General features: G+C 46.4%; 1 long non-coding RNA gene and 1 other non-coding gene across 2 annotated transcripts in view; both read left to right on the forward strand.

Moving 5' to 3' along the window:
- The window catches only part of LOC119977261, a 53,563-nt gene that overhangs the window by 26,054 nt on the left and 7,836 nt on the right, over positions 1–19,673 (forward strand). Inside the window, exons 2-4 of the long non-coding RNA XR_005463144.1 lie at positions 586–745; positions 11,712–11,869; positions 12,681–12,762. This is a non-coding gene — a long non-coding RNA (uncharacterized LOC119977261). The remainder of the gene's footprint in view (positions 1–585; positions 746–11,711; positions 11,870–12,680; positions 12,763–19,673) is intronic.
- On the forward strand, positions 11,021–11,102 carry trnal-aag. Its single transcript has one exon. It is a non-coding gene; the product is annotated as a tRNA-Leu (tRNA).

Consider the following 19,673-nt stretch of genomic DNA (forward strand, 5'->3'; position numbering starts at 1 on the left):
CCATTGTCCAAAGCAATTGACTCGAGAAGCCCATGAATGGCAAACAGTCGGCGCCGAGTATTTACTGTGACTGCCGAGGTAGTGGTCCTCATCTCGTGAAACGACAGCCCTTAATTCGGCCAGTTGCATAAACCAAAAGGCCATATGATATAAAAGCATAATTAGGCTATTCAGCCCATCGAGTCCGTTCTGCCATTCGATCAAGGCTGATGTTTCCCATCCCCATTATCCTGCCTTCTTCCCATAACCCTTGATGCCCTTATTAATCAAGAGCCTTGTGGAAGACATCTTCATACCTCCTTAAGATATCTTGAAGGATGCTGTGGGTTAGTTAAAAGATTTTCAGTAAGCTGAGGCTAATCTTCTGTCACCAGTCTCTTGGCAGGGGCTAGTTTAGCACAGGGCTAAAGAGTTGGCTTTTAAAGCAGACCAAGGCAGGCCAGCAGCACGGTTCAATTCCCGTACCAGCCTCCCCGAACAGGTGCCGGAATGTGGTGACTAGGGGCTTTTCACAGTAAATTCATTTGAAGCCTACTTGTGACAATAAGCGATTTTCATTTCATTTTCATTTCATTTTCCCAACAGAATGGCTCTATATCCTTCCACGACAACCAAAGGCAGATTAACCTTTGTAGGCCACTAAGGTATTGGCTGTTCCAAGGATCTTCAAAATTTGTCTGTTTGAAGCTTGGATGTTGCACTCTTCAAGCTTAAAGACTGAGTTCCTACACAAAAGTATTGGAAGGTCTGCTCACTCACTGTGGTCACCGAAGCCTGGTGTCAAATTCAATTTGAAGGGTTCTACCCCTTAATTTCAATCAAAGCCTTCTTATTCAATTGGACTGCATGCAACTGATACATTGCATGTTCCTCTTTAGCTACTGCTGCTGTTGTTTTATTTTGCATGGGCGTGCTTTGCCTCGTATGGCAACGAGCTTGAATGTGCCCCCTTCAGTTGCATCAGAAGCACAGGAACACCCAAACATGACAGGTCTCCTGGAGATGGTCTTCCCGTCAACGATAGCAGTCCACCTCGGATTTGGGTTGATGTCGCCGACTTCTTCCCACTCCTTGAGGTCTGGTCTGGTTCCGAGGACCGTGTCTGGTCCTGTGCTGAGCCTGTTGATCCCACAGTGGACCTCACGGCCATACCATACCATAATTTAGTAACGCCCCTTCAGCCACGCTTTGAAGCTCAGTGGCGCTTTTTCCGGCGCACTCCATCGCCTGATCTATCCCAATCGCTATTTCCAACGTAATCGTGGTCTCCGCCAAAAGCTTCTTCTGGATATGCTGATCATGCAAGATGCTGCTCAGTCTGGTCCCGAACTCACAATGCTGAGCAAATTGGCGAAGCCTGGTTCTGAAGGCTGAGACAGGCTCTTCATGGTTCTTCATTGCAGAGTTAAACTTAGAACATTGGAGCATAATCAAGGGCCTTGGGTTGGAATATTTTTTTTATTTAGAGCACCTAATTCATTTTTTCCAATTAAGGGGCAATTTAGCCTTGTCAATCCATCTACCTGCACACCTTTATTGTGGGGCGAACCCCACGCAAACACGGGGAGAATGTGCAAAATCCACACGGACAGTGACCCAGAGCTGGGATCGAACCTGGGACCTCGGCGCCGTGAGACAATAGTGCTAACCAATGCGTCATTGTGCTGCCCGAGGGTTGAAATGTTTTTAACCAATTTTACTATCTGATCAAAGATCTTTGAGTCGAGTGCCTCTGGGGACATGAGGTTCCTCGTAAAATTACACATTGTGGCCGTCAAACTGTCAGAAGTATCACCTTCCGCTTGTTCTCACCTGTGATCTTGTTCCTGTTTGATGAAAGGCAAAGGTAGTCAAGTAACAGACATAGTACAGTACACAACAGGTCTCAACACTAATGGGGCTGGTTTAGCACACAGGCTGGTTTAGCACACTGGGATAAATCACTGGCTTTTAAAGCAGACCAAGGCAGGCCAGCAGCACGGTTCAATTCCCATACCAGCCTTCCCGAACAGGTGCCGGAATCTGGCGACTAGGGGCTTTTCACAGTAACTTCATTTGAATCCTACTTGTGACAATAAGTGATTTTCATATTTTTCATTTTTTACTTTGGCTCCCTGGTCCACACTGCCTGGGACCTGCTCCCGGGGCACTGTGCAAACTCGCTGTGCCCAAGCTCCTGCACGATTGGTCCGAGCTGGTCATGTTTTCCATTGACCCCACCCCCTTCAAGGGGCCACGCTACCACATTGTCCTCACAGTTTATCTCATCTTTCCTAATGTCGGCTGGCTTCAGGTCTTCAGAAATTCTCTCATTCTGCCAACCTACTAATATGTCTTATCTTTGATACTAGCAGCTCATTGCTGGCCCACAATTTTATTTGCTCAGCTGACACTGGCAAAGTGTCTCGAAAATTCATTACCATCATGATTTCTTGTGGGCACTGCGATGGTGGCGTACACTTTGACAGTGGAAGACGATTAATGGCATCAGCGTTGGCTAGCTGTGCCCCTGACAGGTGTTTTTAATAATAATAATCTTTATTGTCACAAGTAGGTTTACATTAATATTGCAATGAAGTTACTGTGAAAATCCCCTAGTTGCCACATACCTTATTCGGGTACACAGAGGGAGAATTAAGGATGTCCAAATTACTTGACAGCACATATGTCTTTCGGGACTTGTGGGAGGAAACCGGTGCACCCAGAGGAAACCCACGCAGTCACGGGGAGAACGTGCAGACTCCACACAGACAGTGATCGAAGCTGGTAATCGAACCTGGGGCCCTGGCGCGGTGAAGCAACAGTGCTAACTACTGTGCTACCGTGCTGCCCACGGTATATATATTCATAAATTGATAAAATCATTGCTCAGTGCTGAATCCTGGCCAATGCAAACGGCGAAATAGCCTTGTCCTCCTTGAAAAGATCCAATGGTTTGTGGTCCATTACAACAATAACATGCCTTCCTTCGACATACGGTGGAATTTCCTCACTCCGACACAACAGATAGTCCTTCTTTCTCCATCTGTGAAATACCTTTCTCAGCTTCTGAAAGGGTTCATGACACATATACAATAGCACTCTCAGACTCATCATCCATTCTGTGAGATACAACTGCCCAACTCCATATGTGGAGGTGTCCTTCGTTGGCACCAACTTCTTGGATGGGTCAAAATGTACCAGTGGGCAAGATGAATGCAAAAATTGCTTGACCTTATTAAATGCTTATCTCTGTGATGCTTCCATAACTATCTCTAGTGTTTCTTCAGTAACACATGTAAAGAGGTAAAGAGGTGTCAGATTTGGAAGGAAACGCCCATGATAATTAACCATCTCCAGGAATGATTTAAACTCCGGGATGTTCCTCGGGGCCAGTGCCTCTTTTATTGTCCTTACTTTGTCCTCCAAAAGATGCAGTCCTATGATAACCGAGGTTAGATACGTTTCTGGCCTGGAAAGTGCATTTTTCTCTTTTTAGGTGAACTCCCACCTCCTGAAACCTTTTCAGTACTTCTTCCAGATTATCCAAGTATTTTGCTTCGGTTGCAGCTGTAATCAATATGTCATCCGAATATATAACATTCAGCAAACCCTGTAATAAACTTTCCATGGTTCTTTAAAAACGGCGCAAGCTGATGAAATGCCGTAATGCAAGCATGTATACTGATATAATCCTTTATGGGTGGCAATAGTCATGTATCCTCTGGAAGCATCATCCAACTCCAACTGTTGATATGCATGGCTCATATTCAATTTTGTAAACAAATGTTCTCCAGCCAGTCTTGCATATAAATCCTCTATCTTCGGAATAGGATATCTGTCCAGCTTCACTGCTTAGTTTACTGTTAACATATAGTCCCACGGACTGTCTTATCGGGTTTAATAACAGGTAATATGCAGGCTGCCCAATTAGCGAAGTGGACAGGTTGGCTTATACCCAGTTCTTCAAGTCTTTCTAGCTCAGATTCAACTTTCTCCAGCAATGCATTAGGCACAAGTCTAGCCTTGAAAACAAATTGGGTTGCTCCCGGGTGCTATATAAATTTTTGCCTTTAAAACTTTGATTTTCCCCAGTTTATCCTGAAAAATGTTCTGATACGTCTTGATTACTTCATGCAGGCCACCTTCCTTAATTCTGAAAATTTTGAAACAGTTGAGTTTAATTTAGACGTGGTCATTGGCCAGACACCACGATTAACGGAAGTTGGGAAGATTGTTGCCCATAGCTCATCGGTTTTTCGGGCACCTCCCCCATGTAGGTAGCCAATCTTGCTGCCGTGTTCTGCACCCTCAGATAATGAACCCCTTCTCAAAGATATCTGTAGCTCTGCTGCCCTACTACGGTAGCAGCCGCTCCCATGTCTACTTCTATTCTTAATAGTCTGCCATTGACCAGGAACACCACTCTAATGGGGTATATCACATTATTTATCTGAAGAGCATTCCAATCACTCGTAAGGAAACGTAATGTACCGGTGATGAACTGTTCACTTTATGGCTACTAAGTAGATTCTGCTTACTCTTGCATCTGTGCCTCAAATGGCCCTTCTGGTGGCAGACAAAGCATTCTACTTGTTTAAGTCTGCAAATCTCTAGGGAATGTTTTCACCCACACATGTAACACTCTGTACTGATCCGAGCTTGTTGATTCATTCTCCTGAATTTTCAAATTCTACCAGCTTCTGTACTTGCTTCCCTGTGTAAACTGGACTCTTTACTTTTGGCACCACTGCGTCCTGCAGCTTCCTGCTCTAACTGGTGGACCATGCCATTCTGCGTACTCTGAAGTTCCTGGAAGCCCTTCACAGTTCTCTCCATTGCTATTTCCAATGCTCTTTAAAAATCAAACTCAGTTTCTGCCCGCAACTTCATCTGTATGGCCTCATCATTAAATCCACAAACCAATCGATCCCTCAGCATTTCATTTAGTGCTGTCCCGAAGTCACAGTGTTCTGCAATTTTTCTTTTTTTTTCAACCTATTTTTATTGGGTTTTTGTATTTTGAGATAAAAAGCCAGGCAGAAGTCAGTACAGATATTTACATACAATTGCTTTCCCTCATTCTGTGGCTGTGGCTCTCCCCCTTTGATCGGCGTATCTTTGTTGCAGTTCCTAATTTTGCCCAGGTGCATATTTGCAGATACCAAACAGTTTTAGTCCCTTGTCCCTCTAGTTTACCTTGAGTGTCCTCCAGCCCCTGAATCCCCTCCATCCCTCTCCACCCCTTCCCCCTCTCTTCATTTCATCTTAAACCTGTGGCTCACCTGTGTCTCCCCCTCCCCCTCCCCTCCTTTACTCTATTGGTTAATAGCTATGAAGAGATCTTGGAACAAGTTGGTGAGTGGCTTCCACGTCCTGTGGAAGCCCCCTTCCAAATCTCGGATGGCAAATTTTATTTTCTTCAGTTTGAGAAATGCCGCCAGGGTCAGACAACCAATCTGCAGCCTTGGGTGGTGCTGCCCATTGCCGGCCGTGCAGGACCCTCTGACAGGCGATCAGGGAGGCAAAGGCTAGGGCATCAGCCCACATCCCCATAAAAAGTTCTGGCTGGCCTGAGACCCCGAAGACCGCCACCTTTGGGCATGGCTCCACCATTACTCCCACAATCCTGTGCATGGCCTCAAAAAAGGCCATCCGGTTCACGGCAAGTCTGGGGCAGGCCCAGAACATGTGGGTGTGGTTGGCCGGGCCTTCCTGGCACCGTTCACATTTTTCCTCCACCTCTGGAAAGAACCTATTCATTCGTAATCTGGTTAGGTGCGCTCTGTGCACCACCTTTGGCTGCATTAGGCTGAGTCCTCCGCATGTGGAGGTGGAGTTCACCCTGTGCAGTGCTTCGACCCAGAGTCCTCTCCCTATTTCGATGTCTAGTTTGTCCTCCCATTTTTCCCTTGTCTCATCCAAGGGGCAGGGTACCTCCTCCAACAGTCACCCATACAGGTCCGAACAGTTTCCCTTCCAAAGTTGCTCAGAAGGGAAGGGGGGAAAGGAGTAGAACATTAGTAATTGGGAACTCAATAGTCAGGGGCACAGATAGGAGATTTTGTGGGAGCGAGAGAGTCTCACGTTTGCTATGTTGCCTCCCAGATGCAAGGGTACGTGATGTCTCGGATCGTGTTTTCCGGGTCCTTAAGGGGGAGGGGGAGCAGCCCCAAGTCGTAGTCCACATTGGCACTAACGACATAGGTAGGAAAGGGGACAAGGATGTCAGGCAGGCCTTTAGGGAGCTAGGATGGAAGCTCAGAGCGAGAACAAACAGAGTTGTTATCTCTGGGTTGTTGCCCGTGCCACGTGATAGTGAGATGAGGAATAGGGAGAGAGAGCAATTAAACACGTGGCGACAGGGATGGTGCAGGCGGGAGGGATTCAGATTTCTGGATAACTGGGGCTCTTTCTGGGGAAGGTGGGACCTCTATAGACAGGATGGTCTACATCTGAACCTGAGGGGCACCAATATCCTGGGGGGGGAGATTTGTTAGTGCTCTTTGGGGGGGTTTAAACTAATTCAGCAGGGGCATGGGAACCTGGATTGTAGTTTTGGGGTACGGGAGATTGAGAGTATAGAGGTCAGGAGCACAGATTTGACTTCGCAGGAGGGTGCCAGTGTTCAGGTAGGTGGTTTGAAGTGTGTCTACTTCAATGCCAGGAGTATACGAAATAAGGTAGGGGAGCTGGCAGCATGGGTTGGTACCTGGGACTTCGATGTTGTGGCCATTTCAGAGACATGGATAGAGCAGGGACAGGAATGGTTGTTGCAGGTTCCGGGGTTTAGGTGTTTTAGTAAGCTCAGAGAAGGGGGCAAAAGAGGGGGAGGTGTGGCGCTGCTAGTCAAGGACAGTATTACGGTGGAGGAAAGGATGCTAGATGGGGACTCTTCTTCTGAGGTAGTATGGGCTGAGGTTAGAAACAGGAAAGGAGAGGTCACCCTGTTGGGAGTTTTCTATAGGCCACCTAATAGTTCTAGGGATGTAGAGGAAAGGATGGCGAAGATGATTCTGGAAAAGAGCGAAAGTAACAGGGTAGTTGTTATGGGAGACTTTAACTTTCCAAATATTGACTGGAAAAGATATAGTTCGAGTACATTAGATGGGTCATTCTTTGTACAATGTGTGCAGGAGGGTTTCCTGACACAATATGTTGACAGGCCAACAAGAGGCGAGGCCACATTGGATTTGGTTTTGGGTAATGAACCAGGCCAGGTGTTAGATCTGGAGGTAGGTGAGCACTTTGGAAACAGTGACCACAATTCGGTGACCTTTACGTTAGTGATGGAAAGGGATAAGTATACCCCGCAGGGCAAGAGTTATAGCTGGGGGAAGGGCAATTATGATGCCATTAGACATGACTTAGGATGTGTTGGTTGGAGAAGTAGGCTGCAAGGGTTGGGCACATTGGATATGTGGAGCTTGTTCAAGGAACAGCTATTGCATGTTTTTGATAAGTACGTACCAGTCAGGCAGGGAGGAAGGGGTCAAGCGAGGGAACCGTGGTTTACCAAAGAAGTGGAATCTCTTGTTAAGAGGAAGAAGGAGGCCTATGTGAAGATGAGGCGTGAAGTTTCAGTTGGGGCGCTTGATAGTTACAAGGAAGCGAGGAAGGATCTAAAGAGAGAGCTGAGACGAGCAAGGAGGGGACATGAGAAGTCTTTGGCAGGTAGGATCAAGGAAAACCCAAAAGCTTTCTATAGGTATGTCAGGAATAAAAGAATGACTAGGGTAAGAGTAGGGCTAGTCAAGGACAGTGGTGGGAAGTTGTGTGTGGAGGCTGAGGAGATAAGCGAGATACTAAATGAATACTTTTCGTCAGTATTCACTCAAGAAAAAGATAATATTGTGGAGGAGAATGCTGAGACCCAGGCTATTAGAATAGATGGCATTGAGGTGCGTAGGGAAGAAGTGTTGGCAATTCTGGACAAGGTGAAAATAGATAAGTCCCCGGGGCCGGATGGGATTTATCCTAGGATTCTCTGGGAAGCCAGGGAAGAGATTGCTGAGCCTTTGGCTTTGATTTTTAGGTCATCATTGGCTACAGGAATAGTGCCAGAGGACTGGAGGATAGCAAATGTGGTCCCTTTGTTCAAGAAGGGGAGTAGAGATAACCCCGGTAACTATAGGCCGGTGAGCCTAACGTCTGTGGTGGGTAAAGTCTTGGAGAGGATTATAAAAGATACGATTTATAATCATCTAGATAGGAATAATATGATTAGGGACAGTCAGCATAGGTTTGTGAAGGGTAGGTCATGCCTCACAAACCTTATCGAGTTCTTTGAGAAGGTGACTGAACAGGTAGACGACGGTAGAGCAGTTGATGTGGTGTATATGGATTTCAGTAAAGCGTTTGATAAGGTTCCCCACGGTTGGCTATTGCAGAAAATACAGAGGCTGGGGATTGAGGGTGATTTAGAGATGTGGATCAGAAATTGGCTAGTTGAAAGAAAACAGAGAGTGGTAGTTGATGGGAAATGTTCAGAATGGAGTTCAGTTACGAGTGGCGTACCACAAGGATCTGTTCTGGGGCTGTTGCTGTTTGTCATTTTTATAAATGACCTAGAGGAGGGCGCAGAAGGATGGGTGAGTAAATTTGCAGACGACACTAAAGTCGGTGGAGTTGTAGACAGTGCGGAAGGATGTTGCAGGTTACAGAGGGACATAGATATGCTGCAGAGCTGGGCTGAGAGGTGGCAAATGGAGTTTAATGTGGAGAAGTGTGAGGTGATTCACTTTGGAAAGAATAACAGAAATGCGGAATATTTGGCTAATGGTAAAATTCTTGGTAGTGTGGATGAGCAGAGGGATCTCGGTGTCCATGTACATAGATCCCTGAAAGTTGCCACCCAGGTTGATAGGGTTGTGAAGAAGGCCTATGGTGTGTTGGCCTTTATTGGTAGAGGGATTGAGTTCCGGAGCCATGAGGTCATGTTGCAGTTGTACAAAACTCTAGTACGGCCGCATTTGGAGTATTGCGTACAGTTCTGGTCGCCTCATTATAGGAAGGACGTGGAAGCTTTGGAACGGGTGCAGAGGAGATTTACCAGGATGTTGCCTGGAATGGAGGGAAAATCTTATGAGGAAAGGCTGATGGACTTGAGGTTGTTTTCGTTAGAGAGAAGAAGGTTAAGAGGTGACTTAATAGAGGCATACAAAATGATCAGAGGGTTAGATAGGGTGGACAGCGAGAGCCTTCTCCCGCGGATGGAGGTGGCTAGCACGAGGGGACATGGCCTTAAATTGAGGTGTAATAGATATAGGACAGAGGTCAGAGGTGGGTTTTTTACGCAAAGAGTGGTGAGGCCGTGGAATGCCCTACCTGCAACAGTAGTGAACACGCCAACATTGAGGGCATTTAAAAATTTATTGGTTAAGCATATGGATGATAATGGCATAGTGTAGGTTAGATGGCCTTTAGATTTTTTCCATGTCGGTGCAACATCGAGGGCCGAAGGGCCTGTACTGCGCTGTATCGTTCTATGTTCTATGTAAAGGTCGCCCGTGCCCAACATACTACCAAATGTCCTGGCATCTGGGGGTACGTAGTACTTTCCTTATGGAGGAAGGTTATGACCTGTATGTGTCTTAGCTCATTTCCTTTTGGCAACTGGAACCTCTCCGTGAGATCCTCCAGGATCGCTACTCTGACGACCATGTAACATGCCCCAAACCGTCAGTGTCCCCTCATCCTGTCTCCACCTTTTGAAGATGGCGTCCATTATTGTGGCAGCAAACCTGTGCTTCTTGCCGATGAGGGCCAGGGTGGACATTTCGAAGTGTTGCCTCATTTGGTATCACATGCAAAGGGTGGCTACTACCACTGGTCTACTTGAGTGCATCGTTGCGGGGGATGGGAGAGCGGTTGTGACTAGGGCTCAGAGGGGCATCCATATGCGGGAACTCTCCTCCATCTTCACCCATTCTGCTTCAAGTTGCTTCACCCCATCTCCTCACTCTTTCTGCTGTGTTTGCCCAGTGATAGAACTGTAGGTTTGAGAAGGCCAGGCCTCCCATGATTCTTTTCCTTTGTGGGACTTTCTTTTGGATCTTCGGATTCTTGCCCCCCCCCAAAAAAAAACGGCAGGATTAGCTTGTTTACCGTGTTGAAAAAAGGCCTTGAGGATGTAGATCACGAGGGATCTGAACAGGAAAAGGAGCCTGGGCAGCACATTCATTTTGATCGTCTGTATTCTCCCTGCGAGGGAGATTTGAGTGGGCCCCACCTCTGCAAGCCCCTTTTAACTTCCTCCATCCGACTCGTCAGGTTCCATTTGTGGATCCGTTACCAGTTGTGGGCTGTTTGGAAGACCAGGTAATGGAATTTGATGTTGTTTAAATGGCAGTCCTTCCAGCACTGTCCCTGCCCCCTGCAGATTCACAGGGAAGATTTCGCTTTTGTTCAGATTAAGTTTGGAACCCAAGAAGCCTCCAAACTCCTTAAGGAGTTTTTTTATCCATTCCAAGCTGGCCTGGGGGTTTGAGATGTCGAGGAGCAGATCATCCACATAGAGTGAAACTCTGTGCTCTCTGTCCTCCCTTTGGAGACCTCTCCACCCCTTCTTCATTTTGAGGGCGATCGACAGTGGCTCGATTGCCAGAGCAAACAGCAGCGGGGACAGTGGACAACCCTGCCTCATGCCTCTGTACAGCTGGATGTATTTAGAGTTGATGATATTTGTCCACACACTTGTCCATACCGTGGGCAGCAGGGTAGCACAGTGGTTAGCACAGTTGCATCACAGCTCCAGGATCCCAGGTCACTGGCTTGGGTCACTGATGGTGCGGAGTCTGCATTTTCCCCCCGTGTCTGCTCCGGGTGCTCCGGTTTCCTCCCACAGTCCAAAGAAGTGCACGTTAAGTGGATTGGTCATGCAAAATTGCCCTAAGTGTCCAAAAAGGTTAGGTGGGGTTACTAGGTTACGGGGATAGATTGGAAGTGTCGACTTAAATGGGGTGCTCTTTCCAAGAGTTGGTGCAGACCCGATGGGCCAAGTGGCCTCCTTCTGCACTGTAAATTCTATATAACTTATAGTGGTAGCGTGGCCGAGCGGTCTAAGGCGCTGGATTAAGGCTCCAGTCTCTTCAGGGGCGTGGGTTCGAATCCCACCGCTGCCAGATGAGCTTTATATTTAGGGGCTGGTTTAGCTCACTGAGCTAAATCGCTGGCTTTTAAAGCAGACCAAGCAGGCCAGCAGCACGGTTCGATTCCCGTACCAGCCTCCCCGGACAGGCGCCGGAATGTGGCGACTCGGGGCTTTTCACAGTAACTTCATTGAAGCCTACTCGTGACAATAAGCGATTTTCATTTCATTTCATTTTTCAACTTGCCATGGGAGCACAGTACAGTTGTATCACCCAGGAGGTGAACCCTGGTCCGAACCCAAACCGTTCCAGTACCTCAATGATGGACTTCCACACAAGGAAGCCTTCTCTGTGTTCAGGGAGATGATCAATTCTGGTCATTATCAATTCCGCAATTTTTCTAAGCCTCGCAATTTAGGTTGCAATGGTCTCCCCGGAGCTCTTCTCATGGAATTGGATTTGAACCGTTGCAAAATGACACAGGTCTTTTGGTCGTAGTGCCCTTTTACTAAATTCACCATCTCTATAAACGAACTTGCGTTGAGTGCATTTGGGGGCGTAAGACAATGAATTAAATTATAAGTTTGGGTCCCACACATGCTTAACAATATCACCCTCTTCTTCCCCTCCACCTCAACTTAGTTTGCTCTGAAGAAAAACTATCGTCGCTCGAATCACCCCAATCAACCTTCAGTCAAAGGGTCGAAGGAATTCCCTCTACCGAAGACAGTCATGTCTGCAACTATCTTCAAATTCACAAAGTTGACTTCGACTGGATCAAGTTCTGAGTTGAAGTTCTTGTAAGCACACTTAAAGCTTTCTTTTACTTCATTGCCAAATGTAGTAACTTGGCTCCACTAGTTTGGTACAAACAATAAATGTGTATTTGCACGACATGCCATGTACAGAGTAGTGTGGTCACAATACTGCCATTCTGCCTCTTGGCTCGAACTGTTCGGCAATTCCAATGTGCTCACTACTGATTGGGCAAGTGGATCACATGATCCATCAGCGGATCACCCCTTAAAGGGGCCAGCTACTATTCTGCTATTGACACTCAGATTGGGAAGAGGAAATTAGCAAGCCTTTCTGGCTCTGATAGCTAACCCATGCCTCCTGTGGGAACATGCACACATTAAATTAGGATTGAATGAAATAAGATAGTTGGATAGCCTACTGCTGTTATATACTGCCCTAAATCACATAAAATAATTGGACAGAGTGGTGAAGTATTGGAGGGCACTCTATATCAGTAGAACCAATTTCTAACATTAATAATGCCGTCAAGAGAGGAGGGAAGAAAATTAGGGTGGAAACCATAACAATCTGCCATGGGTTTCCAGCAACATAGGAACATCCCAGAAAGACAACTGCAAGAGACAGCAGATCCACAGATTAGTTAGAAAAGGCATTGATAGTCTTTTGGCTGGGAGCAAAGCAGCACTGGAGAGGGTTAATGTCTCCAAGTGGTCAATAGACAAATGCGCATTTTATATAATACAAAAAAAGGCAGTGGTTGCTATGGGAACTGGAGGCAGTAGATCTCATTACCGGGGTAGGTTGCATTATCCTCTCTAAGGACTTTCTCTTTTCCATTATTTTCTACCAAAGGTCAGATGTCCTTCGAGGGGTCCGGATAAGTCTGGAAAAGGTGAAACATATTCATGAATGAATTCCCTGGGTGAAGTCGGGAGTAAGTCTTCATTTATTTTTCTTTCCTTTGCACCAGTGCATCTCGAAATAAAAATCTTCAACCAAATCAACGCTTCGGAAATTGATTCATTTAGCTCAAAGTAGCAGAGCTCTTAAACGCAAAAACTGCCCACTCCATTTAAAAAAAAATCTTGGCCTGCTCTCCATCCTTTCCACCCCCCACCCCCACCCACCCCTCTACCCTATATCATCACATGACCCTGAAAATGTGTGCTGTATTTAAATGGGATGGAAATGATTGAATCCGTCGAGTCTTGGTTCAGCCGTGGAGGGATCAGTATTTCTGGCTTCAAGCCTGGTTCTCTCCCCTTTTGCTCTGTTTCTTGTTTCTAGACAGAGCGTCACCACAGATAAACATCAACTCTGTCAGCACTATTCATTCTTTGAGGAAGGCAGCACACTTATTTCTCACAAGAGTCACAAGTGTGAATTGTCAAATAAGCAGTTTTCCTGTGAGCAATTGGAAAGCATAGTCGGTGCAGTGTGGAATTTGTCTTGAATATGAGTATTGATGGCCTGATCTGAAAGGTGACATGAACAGCCCAGAATGGAGAGTCGTGTAGCACATCAGAATATTACTGTAAATGGTGCTCCACAATTACAGACAGGGATGCGGGGTATATCAGACAGTTTTCCTGTGAGAATGCCAGTTATACAAGTATTACAGACTGGGGTGCGGAGTATATTAGACAGTGTTACTGTGAAAACATCAGATACACAAGTATTACCGACAGGGGAGTGGAGTATATCAAACAGTCTTACTGTAAAAATGTCAGATATACAAGTATTACAGATAGGGATGTAGAGTATATCAGACAGTGGTACTGTGAAAACACCAGATACACAAGTATTACCGACAGGGGAGTGGAGTATATTAGACAGTGTTCCTGTAAAAATGTCAGATATACAAGTATTACAGACAAGGATGTGGAGTATATTAGACAGTGTTACTGTGAAAATATCAGATATTCAAGTATTACTGATAGGGATGTGGAGTATATCAGACAGTGTTACTGCAAAAATGTCAGATTTGCAAATATTGCAGATAGGGATGTGGGGTATATCAGACAGTGGTACTGTGAAAACATCAGATACACAAGTATTACCGACGGGGAGTGGAGTATATTAGACAGTATTCCTGTGAAAATGTCAGAATCACAAGTATTGCAGACATCGGTGCGCAGTATGTCACACAGTGTTCTGTGAAAATGTCAGATATACAAGTATTACCGAAAGGGGTGCGGATAATGTCAGACAGTATTACTGTGAAAATATCCAACATACAAGTTTTGCAGACAAGGGTGCGGAGGATATCAGATAGTGTTACTGTGAAAATATCAGATAAATGAGTGTTACACTAAAGGGTGCAGGGTATATCAGTGGATCTTTTAGTGAGGATTGTATGATATGTCAGGGAGCGTTGCTGTGAGGATGTGCAGTCATCAGTATTACAGTAAGTGATGCAGGGTATATCAGTGTTGCAACATTGGATATACCCTACGATGAGAGACGCTGGGTAGATCAGACAAAGTTACAGTGACAGATATGAGTTATATCAGAGTTTTATGATGAGGGGCATGAAGCTTATCTGAGAGTGTTATTATTGGGGTTAACAGAAAACATTGCGGATTACATTATCGTGCAGCAAGAGCAAATTACTGAAAATGCTGGGCAGCTGAAAATGCTCTAAAGACAGAGCATGTCTAGCAGCACTTGTAGACAAGGTGCAACGTGAAAAGGCAGGATTTTCGCTGCTGTGGGGTGGCAGACAGGCAGGGCAGGGACTGGTTTAGCATAGTGGGCTAAACAGCTGGCTTGTAATGCAGAACAAGGCCAGCAGCGCGGGTTCAATTCCAGTACCGGCCTCCCCGAACAGGCGATGTGGGGGCTTTTCACAGTAACTTCACTGAAGCCTACCTGTGACAATAAGTGATTATTATTATCATTAGGTGACAAAGGAAGCTGGGAAAGTAGCATTGTAATGGATTGCAATGCAGTCCCGGGCCATTTTTCAATGGCAGGACAACATGTGGATTGGCTGCCCACCATGTGGAAGCAGGCAGCAATTGGAAATAATTTCCGGTCAAAGGCATTTTTCCTGGGCCCACTGGCATTTTGCCAGGGGTGGTGGAGGAGCTCCCTCCCACCACCTGGGGTGGTTGCAAATTCCTGTAGGCAGCCTCCCTGTGTCTCTTGTAGGGCCGGTCATCCCAAAGAGAGGGCTAGAAGCAGGGAAGACCACGCCTTGTGCGAAGAGTGCCTGTGCGAGCCTGTCTGGTTTTCTGACTTTCTAAATTTCCCTATCCATGGACACCTCAAAATCCACTGGCCTCAGCAGCACCCGATGGGACTTTCGGACAATTCAGATCTGCCCGCCCTCTGATTGGGCAATCAGCATCTGCATCCTGCCCATTGTGCTTAATTGGGCAGTGAGCCCGGAGGAGGCCAATTAGGAGGCCACGTCTGTGAATATTGCTGAGCTGTCACACTGCCAGCAAATGCGGGCATGGGACCCCCATTTAGTCCTGACATTAGGGTTCCAAAGCCGGCAGTAAAATTCAGCCCGATATTTCAAGTCGATGACCTGTCTGACAGAAGAAGCTGCTTACAGATATGCTGAGTATTTCTCGCCTTTTCTGTTTTTGTGTTATATTAAACTGAGGTGTGAAGTGTATCCGAGAACGGTTACAATGTCACATATTTCAGCAAGTTACTATACTGAAGGTCTTGGAATACATTAGAGAATGTTTAAAATTCCTGGGGGTGCTTTTTTCAGAATGCATTTATTCTTGGTGTTGATTAACACAGCACTTTTTTTGTGAGATCAGCTGATTTTCTACAGGGAGAAATATTTGCCCATTTTACCATCGATGTTAGCACCAGCGACCTGGCTGATTCTTCCGTTTTTAATCTCTGATTAATTCAGTTTCACACTTCTGATGACGTTAACACCCTCTCAACTGTTAAAAGCATCAACTTCAGGCATTAACTCTGCGGTGAAATAAATTACTTCAGAGCATTACAGATAAAAATATCAGGGCTGAAAGTTTTTGACTATCTCGATAAGATAGAGGGTGTAATGTGTCTCCATTTTGTGGCTCAGAATGAGACACATCTATGTTGGGGGTTACACCATGTTTGCATTGTGTTGAAATTTTTGGTCTGGTTGGAAGATCCATTTCCGACATCAGTACCTTCACCAGTGCGCACGTGCAAATGAGATGGATGGCATAATGTGTCATGTTAGTTTCCGTTACACATCATATATATTTGATGTCAATTATGAAGCAGATACATTAATTGGGACTTGTCAGGACTAGAGCCAACAGATGGAAGAAATCCATTTGTGGTTAGCATTGTTGCTTCACAGCGCCAAGGACCTGGGTTAGATTCCCGGCTTGGGTCACTGTCTGTGCGGATTCTGCACCTTCTCCCAGTGTCTGCATGGGTTTCCTCCGGGTGCTCTGTTTTCCTCCCACAAATCAAGAAAGACGTGCTTGTTAGGTGAATTAGACATTTTGAATTCTCCCTCAGTGTTCCCGAACAGGTGCCGGAATGTGGCAGCATGCGGATTTTCACAGTAACTTCATTGCAGTGTTAATGAAGGTAAGCCTACCTGTGACACTATTAATAAAGATAATTATTGTTATTATTATTATTATTAAAGGGCCATACTGCACGGACAATATTTGCTCATATCTCAACTTTGCCTGCATATCAAAGATTATTTTGCTTTATTTTGTTGCTTTGTGAAGTAACTGTGCTGTAAACAGACAATAAGGGAGAACGTGGTCCTCAGAGTCATTATTGTGAAAGTCTACAGTAAGCCTGTTATGCTATGGGAATGTATGTAAGGCATGAAATATTCAATCAAATTGGCCGCTGGAAAATTTGGTTGCTTGACCTTTGTGGGAACACAAGGGTTAAGAGAATTGAAGGCAGGAAGGTAAACCTGGACAATTCACTTTGTATGGAATGTCCTGTGTGTGCTGCATTCCCAAGACAGGATATCGGCAATAAAGTGGCCAAAAGCCTGTAATTATAAGAAGTCAGGTATGAGATCTGTCCTTATTGCAGACATTCCAATGGTACAAGTACCAAAGATTATCAAAACACTGGCAGGAAGAATCTAATTAAGGACACCTTGGAACTTCTAGTTTTCATGGTTATCATTATGGTTCGGGGAGCGAGGAGTCTTGAAACAGTGTGAAGAGTATACCTGGGTGATACTTATCAAACATATGGAATGTTTGGTCTCTTTGGGAATCTTGTAACACTCAAAAAGGGAATTTTGAAACAGTTCGCAGGGACTCTGTCCTGAGGATTGACATCAGCTTTAACCACTCACAGAGTTGATCATGCAGGCAGTAACCAATCCCTGATTGTCACATGTTCCAAATACATGTACAGAGGGGTATAAGAAAGGCATACCTTCCTTTGTTCCTCACTATACAGCCGGACGTTGACCCACACGTCAGAATTACATATTTTCCTTTATGTGTCTGGCCAGCACTCCACGTGTAAACTAGAAGGGACCAACTACACTGGGAAAGAGGAAAGGATGTGAGTATCATTCCAGCAACATGCAACACAATAGTCTCCTAGTAGAGTTAAAGCAGAGAGCTGGAGGGCCAAGGGTCAGTTTTCTAGTGTTGAGTGGGGTAAAGTAAAGGTATTGAAGGACAAGGCTGAGGACTGCCTGGAAGATTCAGCTTTGTGGATATCATCCAGATAACTGGATGTGTAAACATTTGATCTCATAGTTTAACATTAGACAGGACAATTGTCCTGTTACCAAAAGAGAAAATGCTGGAAAATCTCAGCAGGTCTGGCAGCATCTGTGGGGAGAAAAAAGAGCTCACGTTTCGAGTCCAGATGGCGCTTTGTCAAAGCTTTTGACTCGAATCATGAGCTCTTTATTTTCTCTTTTTCTTTCAGATTCCAACATCCACAGTTAACAATTGTCCTGTTGATTGGAGGATTCAGCATCTGTGGGGAATTTAGAAAATGATGACGTAACTAAATTGAAATACATGTGTTTGCGAATTTTGTTTGTCATTGATGGTGTCCTGTATGGTGTTACTCACCTGTTCAGCAGCTATCAGTGTTGTGCTATCCATATATTTGTGATAGTTGTGGTAACATAGTTCATTCAGGTTAATTTGAGAATTTTGCAATCCTCTGCCTTTTGTCAGTGTCATTGGGTGAGACTTAACAGGTCAGAAACAGAGTCCCGTTTTGAGTGCGTTAAGAGGGGTCTTTTTCGGAAGGTGCAGCCCCGGGAAAGACACCAATATTTAACGGCACTTTGCCTTTATTTCTGGCTTTGGCGATGAATGCCCTGCTGAAGGCGTACTTACATAATTTCCTGCCCTGACGAGCTCAGCTCACCAGTGCAGGAAGAGTAGTCACAGATCGGGGTGCCATTTTTAAATGCCGCCCCGATATTTCAACCCCCCTCAGCCAGCCCATTGCAGCCTCTAGACTCTCCCACTGTACCCAACTTACCTCTTCTGGGCTCCTCGAGCACCCCTCCCTCACTCCACTTCTTAAGAGCAAGGCACGACCTGGGCCCGACTCCTGACACTGAAACTTGGCACCCAGGCACCTTGGCACTGCCATCCTGGGTGTGCCTAGTTTTGTGGAAACCAGTGCTAATTGGCGCTCTGGCGTGGTCTCCCAGGTGAGGCCGTTAGTTCTCAGGCCCCGGGAGAATCTGACACAGTCATATCCAAATGAGCCTAATGGCTCACTTAAATATGTTAATCTTGCCCTCACTAGGTGAGATCCAAATCATGATGATAAATCATGACGGTAAATCTTGCGAGGCACTTCGAGCATCGCAAAACACGCAAGAGGCCTTTCACGAGATTCAAAGGCCTTGTCACGTCACCAAGTCAGGCAGGGCGAGGCCATTAAATCGCACCCATTATTTATTTTATTCAAGCCTGAACCCCGATACCAGTTCATGTGAGGCAAAGTTGAAGAGTTGGAGAACTATTGAACGATAGTGATTGTTGCATGAAGACTTATCATTCTAGTTACGCAGTGAAAGTGATCAGTGGGAAGGTGCCACGGTACCAACGTGTAAAGGGGAATTTGACCATTCTCTGATGCAGCCAGTATTCAGGCATCATTATACTTTCTCCTGTATTGTTTGCTTGTTCGAGGAGGTGTGAGAGTTTGCACTCAGTCCGAATGCCACCTCCCTATCTATGAATTTAAAGACTGCTTTCAGTGATCTTCGGGCGATTCTGCGCTCTGCGGACCAAGTGCCTGCGCCATCGTGAACACCGGCACATTTCACGACGGCGCGAACAGGGCACGGGCATGACCTATTCTGGCCCCCATAGGGGGCCAGCATGGCACTGGAGCAGTTCACGCCACTCCAGCGTCCTTATGCCCCAACTTGTGCATGCGCAGTTGGGGCAGCTCACTACTGCGCATGCGCAGTTGGGCCGCGCCATCCTGCGCATGCACGGGGAACTTCTTACGCCCAACGCAATATGGCGTGGGTATTCAGGGGCTGGCTGCGACGGAATGTAGGCCCGGGGGGGAGAGACCGGCCCGCCGATCGGTGGGCCCCGATCGCGGGTCAGACCCCTTCGGGGACCCCCTCCGGTGAAGGAGCCCCCCTCCTCCCCCACAGGCCACTCTCCCAGCATTCCCGCAGAGTTCCCTCCGGCAGCAACCAGGGGTGGACGGCGCTGGCGGGACCCTGTCGGGACCCTGACTCCATCCGGGCCGGAGAATCACTGCTCGCCGTTTGCGGCAATTCTCTGAGCGGCCCGGCGCAATTCGCCTGCCGCTGGTTTCGGAGGGGTGGGAGAATCGCGTGTGGGGGTCGGGGCAGCGTGGCACAATTCGCGCGGCACCCCGGCGATTCTCCCA

This window comes from Scyliorhinus canicula, chromosome 1, assembly GCF_902713615.1.
Source record: "Scyliorhinus canicula chromosome 1, sScyCan1.1, whole genome shotgun sequence".
Taxonomy (NCBI): Eukaryota; Metazoa; Chordata; class Chondrichthyes; order Carcharhiniformes; family Scyliorhinidae; genus Scyliorhinus; species Scyliorhinus canicula.